Raw genomic sequence first — 15481 nt, forward strand, 5'->3', positions numbered from 1 at the left:
GTAAACAGTGATCATGTGCTCTGCCCCCTCCAACCAGTGGCGCCACTCCTCAAATGCCAATTTAATGGCCAGGAGCTCTCTGTTGCCTATATCGTAGTTTCTCTCCGCCGGAGAGAACCTACGGGAAAAGTACGCACAGGGATGTAGTCTTCCCTGTAACCCTGATCGCTGAGACAGCACAGCCCCTACTCCGACCTCCGAGGCATCGACCTCAACAATGAACGGATAAGCGGTGTCGACATGTCTCAGGATTGGTGCGGAACAAAACAATTTTTTCAGACTAGAAAATGCATTCTGAGCCTCCGAAGACCAGTGGGTAGTATCTGCCCCCTTTTTTGTAAGACTGGTAAGGGGTGCAATGATTGTGGAGTACCCTTTTATAAACCTCCTATAATAATTTGCAAAACCCAGGAATCTTTGAAGGGCTTTCAGACCCACAGGTTGCGGCCATTCTAGGACAGCTGTGACTTTAGCAGGGTCCATTGACAGACCTGAGGTAGAAATCACATACCCCAGAAACGTGACGGATGTCACCTCAAAAATACACTTTTCTAACTTGGCATAGAGTCTATTCTGTCTTAATTTGTTTAGGACAAATTTCACATGGACCCTGTGTTCGGGGAGGTTATTGGAATAAATTAATATATCATCGAGATATACCACTACGAATTTACCCAATACCTCCCGGAATACCTCATTGATTAGTTCCTGGAAGACGGCGGGCGCATTGCACAACCCGAAGGGCATCACCAAGTATTCGTAATGCCCGTCGGGTGTGTTAAAGGCCGTCTTCCATTCATCGCCCCTTCTAATGCGGATTAGGTTGTATGCCCCCCTCAGATCTAACTTAGAAAAGATCTTTGCAGTAGTGACCTGCGTGAATAAGTCGTCTATCAATGGTAACGGATAGCGATTTTTCACCGTGATTTTATTGAGACCTCGGTAGTCGATACAAGGTCGAAGACCCCCGTCTTTTTTCTTAACGAAAAAGAAACCGGCCCCAGCAGGTGACCGAGAGGGCCGAATAAACCCCTTGGCCAGGTTGTCACGAATGTAATCCTGCATGGCCAACTTCTCGGGACCGGACAAGTTATACAGGTGACCCCTAGGGGGCATACAACCAGCACGGAGATCAATGGGGCAATCGAACGGGCGATGAGGAGGTAATTGATCAGCAGACTTGGGACAAAAGACATGAGAAAAATCGGAATACACCTCGGGAACACCCTCCACGTACACCTTGGTCTGACCCAATGTCACCTTTCCTAGACACTGTTGGTGACAACGATCAGACCATCTGGTTACCTGACCCGTGGCCCAGTCGATTTGTGGAGAGTGGGCCTGTAACCAAGGCATGCCTAAGATAATAGTGGAGGTTGACATGTTCAAAACGAAAAACTGTAGCTGTTCCCCATGCAATACCCCTATCGTAACCCTCACCTGCGGAGTCTGAGACAGGGGACGATCCCGTTGCAGCGGGGAATCGTCTACTGCCGTGACCTGAATGGGGGGACTTACTGGAGTGAGAGGAATACCCAACTCCCGAGCAAATTCAAGGTTCATAAAATTGGCCGCTGAGCCAGAGTCAATAAAAGCTTCAGTGTCCACAGACTTATCATCCCACGTAATAGTACAGGGGAGAAGTAACTTCTTCTCTTTTTGGGGTGAGAATGAAGTGCCTAGGGTGTCACCCCCCACCACTCCTAGGCAGACCCGTTTCCCGACTTGTTAGGGCAGTTTCGCACCCTGTGCCCTGCTTCTGCACAGTACAGGCACAGTTGTTCTGTTATTCTCCGCCTACGTTCCACCTGGGTCAATCTTGATCGACCAATTTGCATGGGTTCGGGTGGTGGTGAGGCTGGAGAGGGTGACACCGGTGGAGATGCCGTTACTGCGGGTGTACCAGAAGGTGCCACATACGAAGTCACCCTGACCCGGTGACTGCCCCTAGTCTGCCTCTGATGGCGTAGTCGATGATCGACTCTGATGGCCGATGATATGGCCTCATCGACTGTTGCGGGCTCGGGTAAGGTTAGCATCAAATCAGAGACCTCCTCCGACAACCCAGATAGAAAATAATCCATCAGAGCAAAATTGTCGAATCTGGCGGTAACAGACCACCTACGAAATTCTGCTGCGTAATCCTCGACCGACCCTCTGCCTTGCCGCAAAAGTTTGAGCTTCCGCTCTGAAGTTGCCGCAAGGTCAGGGTCGTCGTATATTACGGCCATAGCCTTAAAAAATTCCTCGACTGAGGTCAGAGCTAAATTAGTGGGGGACAGGTTGTATGCCCAGGACTGGGAATCACCAGTTAACAGTGTTTTAATGAAAATGACCCGTTGGGTCTCAGTCCCCGAGGATCGGGGTCTTAACTCGAAGTATGACAACACTCTACTCTTGAAATTCCGGAAGTCAGACTTGTGGCCGGAAAATTTATCAGGTACAGGCATACGTATGTCATCACTAGGAGGGGATCGCACTGAATCAACTGACGTCTGGAGGGTTTGCACAGAGCCTGAAAGGGCATCAATCAAAGCTTTGTGCTGGCCCAGTGCTTGATGGAGGTTATCCACCGAAGTGGCAAGCATACCCAGACGACCAGTGTTTGCGTCCATTTTGTTTTTTGGTCTGGCGTTCTGTAACGATCGGTGGGCGCAGAGAGTATCTGATTACCGGTGATCTGCAGTATCACCGGAAATACAGATATATACCAGATTATAAGTGAACTGCAGTCTCACCGATAATCCGATATACAAACTAACCTCTGATCACCTGAATAGAGTGAAGTGTTTGGTGTAACTGTAACACTAAGAGGACAAGGCCTCAATGCAGTAAGGAGTACTGCACAGATTCCTTCCGCAGACCTGAGCTCTCCAAGACGGGAGGAGTCAGACTGACAGTAGGAAGGGATATCTGAAAGTGACCCTCAGGAGGAAGGATCGCTAACAGAGCGAGGAACCGCCTCTAACGGTAAGGTCGGTTCTCGAGGTCGGACAAGCCAGGTCGTACACACACGGACAGATAAAGTACAGGATCAGGAGGCAAAGGCAGAGTCAAAGTACAGGCAGGGTTCAGCAACGGGGTATCAGAAATATCGGGGTACAAAATCAGGAGGCAGAAGCAGAGTCTAAGTACGAGCCGGGGTTCGGCAACAGAGTATCAGAAATATCGAGGTGCAAGATCAGAGTTCAGGAGGATAGTCAAGGCAGGCAAAAGTCATAACAGATAATCACAATCAAACTAGTACTTTAGCTATCAACAGAATCTAGCTTAGTGTAGGATTACAGCTCCAGCTGGTCCCGGCACACTAACGGATCTAACTACGGATCTGGGTGCTCCCACATATGTGAACGCAACGCCAGACAAGGAGCAAGTGAACAACCAGCAGTATATATACTCTAGGACCTTTCCAGGACCTCCCTAATTGCTGGTCCAATGGGAGCAGTGGAATTTGTCAGCTGACCCAGCTGGTCAGCCGACACCCTTCTAACTGCTATTTAAATTCTGCCTCAGTGCTCGCGCGCGTGTTAGTCTGAATCTTGGTGGACTATCAGTCCCAGCCACACCAGTACTGTTTTGCAATGTATCTAATGCGGGGCTCGCCTCTGATGTGGATTCCGCCGTTACCAATGCGGATTCCGCCGCACTGCCCATGCGGCGTTTTTTCCGCGTTGTGACGCCATGCTGGACGCGGAAACAGCCGCCTCACCTCGAGAGACGGCGGCTTTTCCGCGTTTCCTCACAGGATCAATTCACATCTGTTAGGATCAGTTCCGTTACGGTCCGCAAAACAGACCATTTTTATGCCAATGTGAACCAGGCCAAAATCTAATGGCTGCAGTTACTATCATGGGTACTAATACATTAATACATGTGATATGTTTGCTGCTAGTTTCTATATCCTGGAATTTCCCTCCAGTAAAATAATCAACATATGTATTAATGCACACATCAACTCATTGAGCAAGACATGCATCAAAACCAGGCCCGGATTTAACTCCCAGGAGTCTATAGGCACAGATGTCCTGGCACCCTAGACTCCGCCCTCCATGCATGCAGGCCCAGATTTACATCACAGGAGTCTATAGGCACAGATGTCCTGGCACCCTAGACTCCGCCCTCCATGCATGCAGGCCCGGATTTACATCACAGCAGCCTATAGGCACAGATGTCCTGGCACCCTAGACTCCGCCCTCCATGCATGCAGGCCCGGATTTAACTCCCAGGAGCCTATAGGCACAGATGTCCTGGCACCCTAGACTTCGTCCTCCATGCATGCAGGCCCAGATTTACATCACAGGAGCCTATAGGCACAGATGTCCTGGCACCCTAGACTCCGCCCTCCATGCATGCAGGCCCGGATTTACATCACAGGAGCCTATAGGCACAGATTTCCTGGCATCCTAGACTCCGCCCTCCATGCATGCAGGCCTGGATTTACATAACAGGAGCCTATAGGTACAGATGTCCTGGCAGCCTAGACTCCTCCCTCCATGCATGCAGGCCCGGATATACCTCACAGGAGCCTATAGGCACAGATGTCCTGGCACCCTAGACTCCGCCCTCCATGCATGCAGGCCCGGATTTACATCACAGGAGCCTATAGGCACAGATGTCCTGGCACCCTAGACTCCGCCCTCCATGAACCGCACTGCGAATGGGCTGGCTGGCCCAGCTGTCACTTCTCCCTTACTTCCCTTGCCCATTATAGGTAGCTTAGTAAGGGGAACTATGCCCGTCATAGTTCCCCTTAGCATTAGGTAGCCAGAGGTACCCTCAATAATAAGTAGCTAGAAGTACCCCCCACATATTACGCAGCTAGAGGAACCTAAGTATTAAGTAGCTAGTGGTGCCCCTGACTAAAGGGAGATATTGTCGGTGGAATGCAGAGAGCTGGGTGAGGTTACTACCTCTCCTTTACACTCTCATCAGGACTGCATAGAGAAGGAGGGAGGGGGGCACTTAGGAAGGGGAGTGAGCCGCCTTTCCATTATCAGGCGCCTGTAGGCATGTGCCTACAGTGCCTTATCATAAATCCGGCCCTGATCAAAACACAACAAACATAGTGTGCACAGACCCTAAAGGTAGCCATACATCTAGTGATTCTTCATTCAGTCACCAAAGCTAATTACTCACCACCCGACGGAGGACAATGGATCCAACGACGAGCATTCCATGATCCATCATCTGTCGCCCGGTGGGTACACGCGACCGCACACGACGGGCACCAACAGGAAGTCAAGCAATCATGGAAACTAGAGTGGAGTAGTCAGGGATCTTAAAGTGGATCCGAGATAAACTTTTACTCATTGCATAATTGAGATTTTTATTAGAGCAAGGAAATGAATTTTAACAATTTCAAATATAATGACAATAATATAACAATATAAATATAACAATATAAATATATATCGACAATGATGCAAATTCAATGCACTTGAGCATACAATCAGTTCAATGTATAAAGTACAGGGTAGGTAGAAAATATTAGAAAATACTTTACGTTAAATCTCTTGGAAAAAATATGGAACGCTTCACGAATTTGCGTGTCATCCTTGCGCAGGGGCCATGCTAATCTTCTCTGTATCGTTCCAATTTTAGTATATGTCCTGCCGAAACGAGGACAATTGTGTTTTTTTCATATACTGTAGTTTATAGGGCATTGCTATAATGATGACCACAGTGGTAAACCCCCTAAAGACCAGGCTGAGTATTACTAAAATGGCCACTGCAGCTTTAAGGCCAAGCTGCAGGGCCGCACAACACAGCACACGAGTGACACCCCCCCCCCCCCCTTTTCCCCCACCAACAGAGCTCTCTGCTGGTGGGGTCTGATCGTCCCTTCAGTTGTTTGTTTGTTTTCTATCAATATTTATGTTCGTTTTTTAAAAATATTTTTTACTTTTTCTTTAATTATTTTTCTTACAGCAAACCCCTCCCTCCCCACAGCCGGCCAATCAGGCGATCGGCTCTCATAGGCTTCTGCCTATGAGAACCGATCGCTCTCTTGTACCCCAGGCGGACAGCCGTGTCACACGTGATCGCAGCGCTGGACTATGTAAATAGAAGGCGATCACGCCATCTAACTGTCTCCCGAGCGGCAATAGCCGCTCGGAGACGGAAGGCGGGGCGGAGCTCCGCCCCCCGAGAAGGAGATGCTCCTTTTAGTAGCTGGCTCCAGGACCTGACGCCAATTGGCGTGGAGCAGTCTTTGAGTAGTTAAAGATTTGAACTGCCGTGACGGTCATTATCACCGTGCGATGCTAAACAACGTCTGTATGACCCTCTGTCTGTGCTCTTGTCATGAGATCACAAAAACGATCGGTTGCCACTCAAAGTATTGCCGGTCGTCGGGAAAAATCATTGGGAAATCGCATTGTGAAAATGTGATTTATGATTATTATTCTGTCCCATTATTTTTGGTCCCTTAACAAGCGGGAGGCACATATGCAAACTGTTGCGATTCCCACACCGGTCACCTGATTTGGATGTAAATGCCCTCAAATTAAAGCTGACAGTCTGCAGTTTAAAAGGAACCAGAGAGGAAGCTACTGAAAAAATAGGAAAAGATGTTATACATACCTTGTGCTTCCTCCAGCCCCATAAGCCTGGATCGCTCCCATCGTCCTCCGATGTCTCTATCGCCGGTACTGGGTCTTGTCACTTCCGCCGGACGCGACCAGTCTTCCGCATGCGTAGGGGCTTCCTCCGGCTTTGTACGCATGCGCCTACGAAGTACGGAGGGAGCGCACTGCGCTTGCGTAGACTGGCTCGACTGGCCGAAATTACGGGACCCGGTACCGGCGGACGGCGGTGTGGGAGCGATCCAGGCTTATGGGGCTGAAGGAAGCCCCAGGTATGTATAAAACTGTTAGTTGGTACATCTCTGGGTCTCTTTAAAGAGAGTCTGAAGCGAGAATAAATCTTGCTTCAGACCTCATAGTTAGCAGGGGCATGTGTGCCCCTGCTAAACCGCCGCTATCCCGCGGCTTAACGGGGGTCCCTTCACCCCCAAATCCCCTCGCTTCAGCGGGGGAGCGCTTCCTGGTTGGGGCAGGGCTAACCACATCAGTCCTGCCCCACGCGCGTCTGTCAGCGCGTATCTCCGCCTCTCCCCCGCCCCTCTCAGTCTTCCTTCACTGAGAGGGGCGGGGAAAAGGCGGCGACGCGCCGCTGATAGACGCGACTGGAGGCAGGGCTGCAGCCATTAGCCCTGCCTCCAGGAGCGACCAAGTCTGCGACCAAGTGTTGCAGTGGGGGGTTTGGGGGTGAAGGGACCCCCGTTAAGCCGCGCTATAGCGGCGGTTTAGCAGGGGCACACATGCCCCTGCTAACTATGAGCTCTGAAGCGAGATTTATTCTCGCTTCAGAGTCTCTTTAAGCACATCGTAATTGTTTCATTTCAAATCCATTGTGGTTGTGTATAGAGCCAAAAATGTTAGAATTGTGTCGATGTCCCAATATTTATGGACCTGACTGTATCACTCCTTTGTGTTCTCACAGATGAAGTCTCTCTTTTGTATCCTGAATGCAGATCAGTTGCATTCCAAGGGGGGAAAAAACCGTACAATTTATCACGGTCTGTCTGTAATTCATTGCAAAGCCTTCTCGTGTCTGACTTGAGCGGATTGTACTTGTCTAACCCAAATTATAAGTGGGTGTCATGATCCCATCGTTAAGGCGATGCCAGCAGCTCAGGAGACAAAGGAAGCCACAAAACCAGCAAGGCGTTTAGCTGAAATCAAGAAATGTTGTCCTTATAACTTGGGGCAGAAATCTGATGGATCGACTTTGACAGAGCAAACGGGAAACAGGTAAGACATAAAAGCCAGAAGGGCCAAGCACGACAGACGCAAGTCTTCAGGTAGCTCCGAACTATTCACGCTTCACCAGCACATGTGGAATATGAGAGGGATGGATGGAGGTTTGATTTATGGCTGAAATGTAAAAGGGAGTGAAGTAATCCTTTTAGTGTATCATTGGAAACATATTGTTCTGTAAGCTGTCGGAGGTGCGCAGACAGAGGGCTTCTGTCCCGGCTCCGAGTGGCGGGTCAGGGAGTAATTGGCCACGGGAAGGCCTCCAGGACATCACTTACTATGGAGAGCCGTGCAGCCTGCTTAGGAGATGGAGGGAAAATCCGGTGCATGCAGCCAGACCCAATCCCATGCCAACCCACTCACAGGATAAAAAGTATCTTCCTGGTATCGGCTTACATACCAGCGTATTCTGCCCAGACGAGCGCGGACACACGCGGTGCATCACAACTGCGGGAAACGCAACAGTGGCGGCTCCAAAGTATATTTAACCACTTGAGGACCGCAATGTTAAACACCCCTAAAGACCAGGCTATTTTTTCTCTAGTTGGCCACTGCAGCTTTAACGCCAAGCTGCAGGGCCATGCAACACAGCACACGAGTGATCCCCCCCACCTTTTCCCCCCACCAACAGAGCTCTCTGTTGGTGGGGTCTGATTGCTCCAAAGTTGTTTATTTTTTATATATAAATATTTATTTTTTTAATAAAAATGGCCTTTTTTTTATTTGGTTTTCCCTGCTCCCTCCCTCCGCCAGCCAATCAATCAGGGTGATCAGCTGTCATAGGCTTCAGCCGATCACTGCCCAGCCAATGGAGGGGACAGCCGTGCCACACGGCTGTCCCCAGTACAGCGCTGCTGCCGATCGCAGCGCTGTACATGTAAATAGACGGCGATTACGCCGTCTAACAATCTCCCAAGCGGCGACTGCCGATCGGAGACTTAAGACGGGGCGGAGCTCCAAGATGCGCGCGCAACCTGTGCGCAATCTCCTTTAGTAGCCGGCTCCAGGACCTGACGCCAATTGGCGTTCGGCGGTCCTGGGGCTGCCGCCGCGGCCACACCCATTGGCATTGAGCGGTCGTAGAGTAGTTAAAGGACCACCAAGGTGAAAATAAACAAATTAAATAAACAATTGTATCTATCCTCCTTCTCCTAAAAATGACTTTAAGATATTCCACAGTTTTATTTTATATTTAAATCTACTTTTCAAGTTTTTACTGTTTGATTGTTTTGCTCAATGACCATTCATTGAAGTATGCCAGAGCTAAAATCTATAAACAGACACTTACAGTTGTGTAGCAGCCAGATGTCAAGGCAGGTTAAGTGGGCGCCAGGTCTGTGTCCCCCTACGGACGTCCGCAGGGGGACACAGACCTGGCGCCCACTTAACCTGCCTTGACATCTGGCTGCTACACAACTGTAAGTGTCTGTCTTTGCTTCAATAAAGAACCCTAACTGCAGTGCTGGCCCTGCCTTCTCTCTTCATACACACGAAATCGCTATCCGATTCCTGCCGGAGCACACAGTTTAGAGGGGCCTATTTCCTTACAGTTTATAATACAGCAAAGCCTAGCCCGGCCTCCTGTTGAAATCTCAGCTGAGTGCTGGAACTTCACCTTTTCTCTGTTTATATTAAAATCTATAAACTATTGACCCTTTTTATCTCTTTCCTGCTCTCAGTAACCATTTTCTGCTATGAAAGTTTTATAGTTGTAATTTCTTATCAGTGAGGGTCACACCGTAGTCTGACTCAGTCCTGACTTACTGTACATACCTGAGGAACACAGCCTAGTTATTTGTGTGCTGGGCACTGTAAATATACAGGTCTATCTCATGTCACATGTCACCTTGGGTATCCTGTACAGGGTTACCATTTTTGCAAATAATTATTTTTTAGTTTAGCTCTATTGCAGAGATGAAAAGGAAATAGTAGCTCAACTTGTTTTCCGTTTATCTTTATTCACATATTATTATTTATTTATAAAGCCAGTGACAGACCTGCCATAAAGCCACTTGAATCAAATGAATCGGGCGGCAAAATCTAGGGGGCGGTGCTTGGACAAACTGTTTGGGCCACCTAGCGCCTCTCCCGCCCACCTTCCTGGCTCACACACTACCCTCCTCCTCCACGGATTCCCAAATCCCTGTCCTTATTTAACTGGTGGCACCTGCCGCCCTTCCCTGTGACATCATAGGGCATGCTACGGTAAAACCCCATCACTAGCGAGAGATCACCATGGCCAGACATCTGATAGGTCACTGCTACTGATCGAGTGCAGCGACTGGCCCAATTAAAGTGCCATGGTCCCGCCCGTGCGACCATTGGCTCCACTTAGCAAAAAGGAGCAGCGGGTGGCTGTGACTGGCCGGTCTAGTGCCAGAACCCTCTCTTGCTGGCCATGGTGATCTCTCGCTGTTATATATATATATATATATATATATATATATATATATATATATATATATATATATCAGCTTCTTTGGGGTGGGGCATCCACCAAAGTTTGCTTCAGGCGGCAGAACGTTTAGAACCGGCGCAACGGTGTGCAGATTGTAATGTAGGGATAGGTATAGCAGACAAGTCACTGAGTCCATTTGGTGGCAGAGAAGAGCACAGGAGGAGGAGGGCCCTGTCAAACAAGCTTACAATTTAAGGGATTTTGCATGTAAAACAACCACTGCATCGCTTGTCTGAGGGCTGTTTCCCACTGAAAAACACAATTCAACTGCATTTCTCCTATTTTCCACGGAATCCATTGTGCCGTGCTTCCCCTGCGATCCGACAAGTACACAGGCGCCATTGCGATGTGTCTGCAATTTATGACCGGAGGGGAAAATTACCAGTAAAGTATGTTGCTAAATTGCCGAAACATTGTATAGTGGCATGAGTGCTTTGCAATCGCATGAAAAATCCAGCAGGCACAACAATTACGATCAGAGAAAATCTCGTCGCAAATGCATCACACAAATGGAAATATCCAATGGAAATATCCCATCGCGATTTCTATCAGGTCAAAGTTTTCCTAGCGTTTTGTGATCCATGTGTAATCGTAATCAGATTACAAAATGCACTTAGATTAATTGGCTCTAACAGAAACACGCAGAATGAACTGGTGCAGATGCTGAAAATGAGTAACAACGGCTCCGGCTCTAAACAGCCGCTTCCAATTTTATAGATTTACTTTATTTAAAGCACAGATATGTACTGTATGTATGTAAGTCCGTGATCATGCACTTACATATATATCTGTGTGTTTTAAAGGGAACCTGAAGTAAGAGGGATATGGAAGCTGCCATATTTATTTTCTTTTAACCAGTTCAGCCTATCTGGATGAGGATGTTCGTCCAGACAGGCTCTGCTGCTGCTGCGCGCGATCGAGCACGCGCTCCCGCCGCTAGCCTCCGATCAGTGAATGGGAATATATTTCCTATTCACCGATTTAAGTGTCCTGCAGAAAAACCAGCGATCTCTCATCAGAGACCACCGTCTTTCTGCCAAAAAAAAAAGTTCCCAGTCCTCTTGCTAGTTCCTGGAGATCGTTCGTATCCAGGACCTTTTTGACTGTGCCATCTTGTGGCCAAATAGTAAACTACACCCACATACATTTTTTATTAAACAATAACATTATTTTACATTTAAAATTGGCCATTTTCCTCCCACACCAAAAAATACCCAAATACATTTAAAAAAAAAAAAAAAAAATTACAATTAAAAAAAACAAAAACAACATAAATAGTTACCTAAAGGTCTGAACTTTTTAAATATGCATGTCAAGAGAGTATATTATTATATTATTTTAAATTATAAGCTTGTAAATAGTGATTGACGCAAATTTAAAAAATGCACCTTTATTTCTAAATAAAATTTCGGCGCCATAAATTATGATAGGGACATAATTTAACCACTTGCCGACCGCGCACTCATAACGCGCGTCGGCAAAGTGGCTCCTGGAGGACCAGCCACGCACATATGCGTCGCCAGGTTCTTGGTGATTAATCCGCCGCGCGATCGCTGTGTCACGTGGTGCCGCCCCCTTGTGACTACAACCCGCCGGCCAATCCGCAGCGCCGGCGGGTTGTAACTTTTCAAATTAGCCACTAGAAGTCGTATAATACAGTTTGTTTACCTAACAAACTGTATTATACTGCCTGCCTCCCCGCTGGTGGTCACACTTAGCGATCGACCACCGGCGAGGAGAGCAGGCACAGTGAGTGAACGCACCACACTTGTTAGGAGCCCCACAGACCCCCCGATCACCCGCAGCACCCATCAGACCCCCCCCCCCTGTACACCCCTGCAGCACGCAGCTTCAACCTAACCACCCCCCATATCACCCATCAATCAATCCCTGTCACCACCTGTCACTCCTATCAATCAGATCAGACCCCCAACTACCCCTTAGGGTTATCTGATCACCCCCACCCCTTCAGATCCCCCCCCCTCCCTCCCCCCTGTATACTGCATATCTCTAGCTCCCTCTAATAGCCCACTGATTAGCTGTCAATCACCTATCAGTCACCTGTCAATCATCCCTTGTCACCACCTGCCACTGCCCCACATCAGATCAGACCCCCAACTGCCCCTTAGGGACTTCTGATCACCCACCCACCCTTTCAGATCCCCCCGAGACCCCCCCCCCCCTGATCACATCAGCAGTCCATTGTTTACATCTTTTGTTCCCTGTAAAAACCCACTTATCACCCATCAATAACCCATCTATCACCCCCTGTCAACACCTGTCACTCCCATCCATCAGATTAGACCCCCAACTACCCCTTAGGGGTATCTGATCACCCACCCACCCCTTCAGATCTCAGATCTCCCCCCCCTGACCCCCCCCCCCCCCCCCCGTATACTATTATCTCCCTGTAATCGCCCACTGATCAGCTGTCAATCACCTATCAGTCACCTGTCAATCATCCCTTGTCCCCACCTGTCACTGCCCCACATCAGATCAGACCTCCAACTGCCCCGGGGCTTCTGATCACCCACCCACCCTTTCAGATCCCCCCGAGACCCCCCCCCCCCCCGATCACATCAGCAGTCCATTGTTTGCTGTAAACACCCACTTATCACCAGTCAATAACCCATCTATCACCCCCTGCCAACACCTGTCACTCCTATCCATCAGATCAGACCCCCAACTACCCCTTAGGGGCTTCTGATCACCCACCCCCTCAGATCCTCCCCACACCTTACTAGTGCATTGCTTGCGTATATTCTCCCCCCTGCCATTGTGTATCTTATCTCCTGTCTGTAAGGCTTGATTGTGCTTTGTTTGGCTACAATTGTTTCAATTGTGCTGTGATTGGCATCGATTGTCGTGTGATTGGCTTCGATTGTCACGTAATTGGTTTTCGATTGTCGTGTGATTGGCTTCAATTGCCCTGATTGGTTTTGATTGTGCCAATTGCCCTCTGATTGGCTGTTTTGCCCTGTGTCTCAATTGTCTCAATTGCCCTGTGATTAGCATCGATTGTCGTGTGATTGGCTTCGATTGTCACGTAATTGGTTTTTGATTGTCGTGTTATTGGATTCAATTGCTCCTTGATTGGCTTTGATTGCGCAGATTGCTGTAATTGTGTTGTAATTGCCTCGTGATTGTTTTTGATTATTTGTGATTGCTCTCTGATCCCCCAACCCCAACTCCCCCTCACCGTCACTATCCTAGTGATCTAAAAACAGTGATCAGTGAAAACTGTCACTTTTTTAGTATCACTAGTGGTAACAGTTAGGCCAGTTAGCTAGGCAAAAGGGTTGTTAGTGTCAGTTAGTGCTCAGCCCACTGCACCACAGTCACTAATTAGCGTCATCACTGTCGCTAATCAGCATTGGTACTATATAGTATCTGTAAGTGATCATTAGTGATCACAGTCAGATCTATATTAGGGTCACTAGGATCCACAAAAAAACACAGTGTTTGCCCGATCAGACCTGATCGTTCGCCTGCACTGCGTTCAGCCCGTCCCACCGCAGTGACAGAAATTTATTTTTTCTGATCACTGCAAAATACACTGTACACTAGCTGTGGCACTGTAAACAGCAGTTTTGATTTTTTTTTTTTAATCAAAACTCAGTGACCACAGCTTTCTACCTCTCAAGTACTCCATTTCGCTAGGTAGGTGCTCTTTTTCCTGGGTAGTCTCAGAGGAATACCTCCTAAATTTAGCAGGCCACCATGGCAAAAAAGAGGTTTTCCAATGAAGACATCTACAGGTACATGGACCAGTCGGATGAGGATGATTGGGTCGACTTATTAGACGAATCTTCTGGTTCAGAGTACGATCCTGTAGACAGCAGTGGCTCTCTGACCGATAGTTCCGATGACGAGGTTGAGGTCCCGGCTAGAGCCAGGCGTACCACACCCCATGTCACTGGACTGCAGGTGGCGGAAGATCAGTCTCAAGGGCAGCAGAGTGATGCTGGCGCTGATCTGATTTTTCTTGGTGAGGCATGCACCAGCAGCGCAGCATCTCCTGGACCTCTCAACACCAGTACTTCCGTAGAAGACCCTGGTGAAGTGGCGAACACCAGGCCGGAAGTAGAAACTGGTTCGGTGGTACGTGAATTAAGACCCGATTCGCAGCCACCAAGTAGACGGGCCCGTACTCCCATTAGTTTTCCAGAGGTGCTGGCAAACCCTGATTGGCATTCCCCTGATCCCGCCGCACCCGTACTGCCCCCTTTCACCGCCCAGTCTGGAGTCCAGGTGGAGACAGTTGAACTAGGATCGGCCCTAGACTTTTTTCAACTGTTCCTCACCCAGGATCTCCTTGACTTAATTGTGGCTGAGACCAACCGTTATCCACACAATTTATAACCGCCAATCCGACAAGCTGCCACGCCCAGCCTTTTCGGTGGAAACCACTCCAAGTTTCCGAACTTAACATTTTTTTTGGGCCTTCTCCTCAACATGGGTATTACAAAAAAAAATGTATTGCGCTCTTATTGGTCTACACGCCCAATACATAACATGCCCGTGTTCTCTGCTGCCATGTCCAGGGCGCGATTTGAGATCATCCTGCGCTTCCTGCATTTCAATGACAACGACACCTGTCATGCAAGAGACCACCCAGCTTATGACCGGCTCCACAAAATTCGGCCCCTCATAGACCACCTGTCATCCACATTTGCAGATGCTTATACCCCTGAACAGAACATCTGTGTAGACGAGTCCCTCGTACATTTTACCGGGCGCCTTGGCATCAAGCAGTACATCCCAAGCAAGCGCGCCTGGTATGGGGTGAAACTGTATAAGCTCTGTGATAGGGCCACAGGCTATACATCTCGTTTTAGGGTCTATGAGGGAAAAGACTCAAAATTGGAGCCGGTCGGATGTCCTGACTACCTGGGGAGCAGTGGAAAGATTGTGTGGGACTTGGTGTCACCCTTGTTCCATATGGGGTACCATCTTTATGTGGACAACTTTTACACAAGTGTGGTCCTCTTTCAGCACTTAAAGTTAGAAGGAATCCGATGCTGTGGCACCGTGCGGCCTAGTCGCCGGGGCTTCCCCCAACGGCTCGTTAACACCAGACTTCAACGGGGGGAGAGGGCCGCCTTGCGTACTGAAGACCTGCTCGCGGTGAAATGGAGGGACAAGAGGGACGTTTACTTTCTGTCCACCATTCACACAGACACGACAGTACAAATTACACGGG

At 48.7% G+C, this 15481-nt stretch overlaps 1 protein-coding gene and 1 non-coding gene across 4 annotated transcripts in view; both read right to left on the minus strand.

Moving 5' to 3' along the window:
- COX10 (cytochrome c oxidase assembly factor heme A:farnesyltransferase COX10) overlaps positions 1-15481 on the minus strand; it is a 1230266-nt gene that overhangs the window by 994634 nt on the left and 220151 nt on the right. The window lies entirely within an intron of this gene.
- On the minus strand, positions 5519-5625 carry LOC137542602 (U6 spliceosomal RNA). Its single transcript, XR_011025484.1, has one exon. It is a non-coding gene; the product is annotated as a U6 spliceosomal RNA (small nuclear RNA).

Source organism: Hyperolius riggenbachi, chromosome 12, assembly GCF_040937935.1.
Source record: "Hyperolius riggenbachi isolate aHypRig1 chromosome 12, aHypRig1.pri, whole genome shotgun sequence".
Classification (NCBI taxonomy): domain Eukaryota; kingdom Metazoa; phylum Chordata; class Amphibia; order Anura; family Hyperoliidae; genus Hyperolius; species Hyperolius riggenbachi.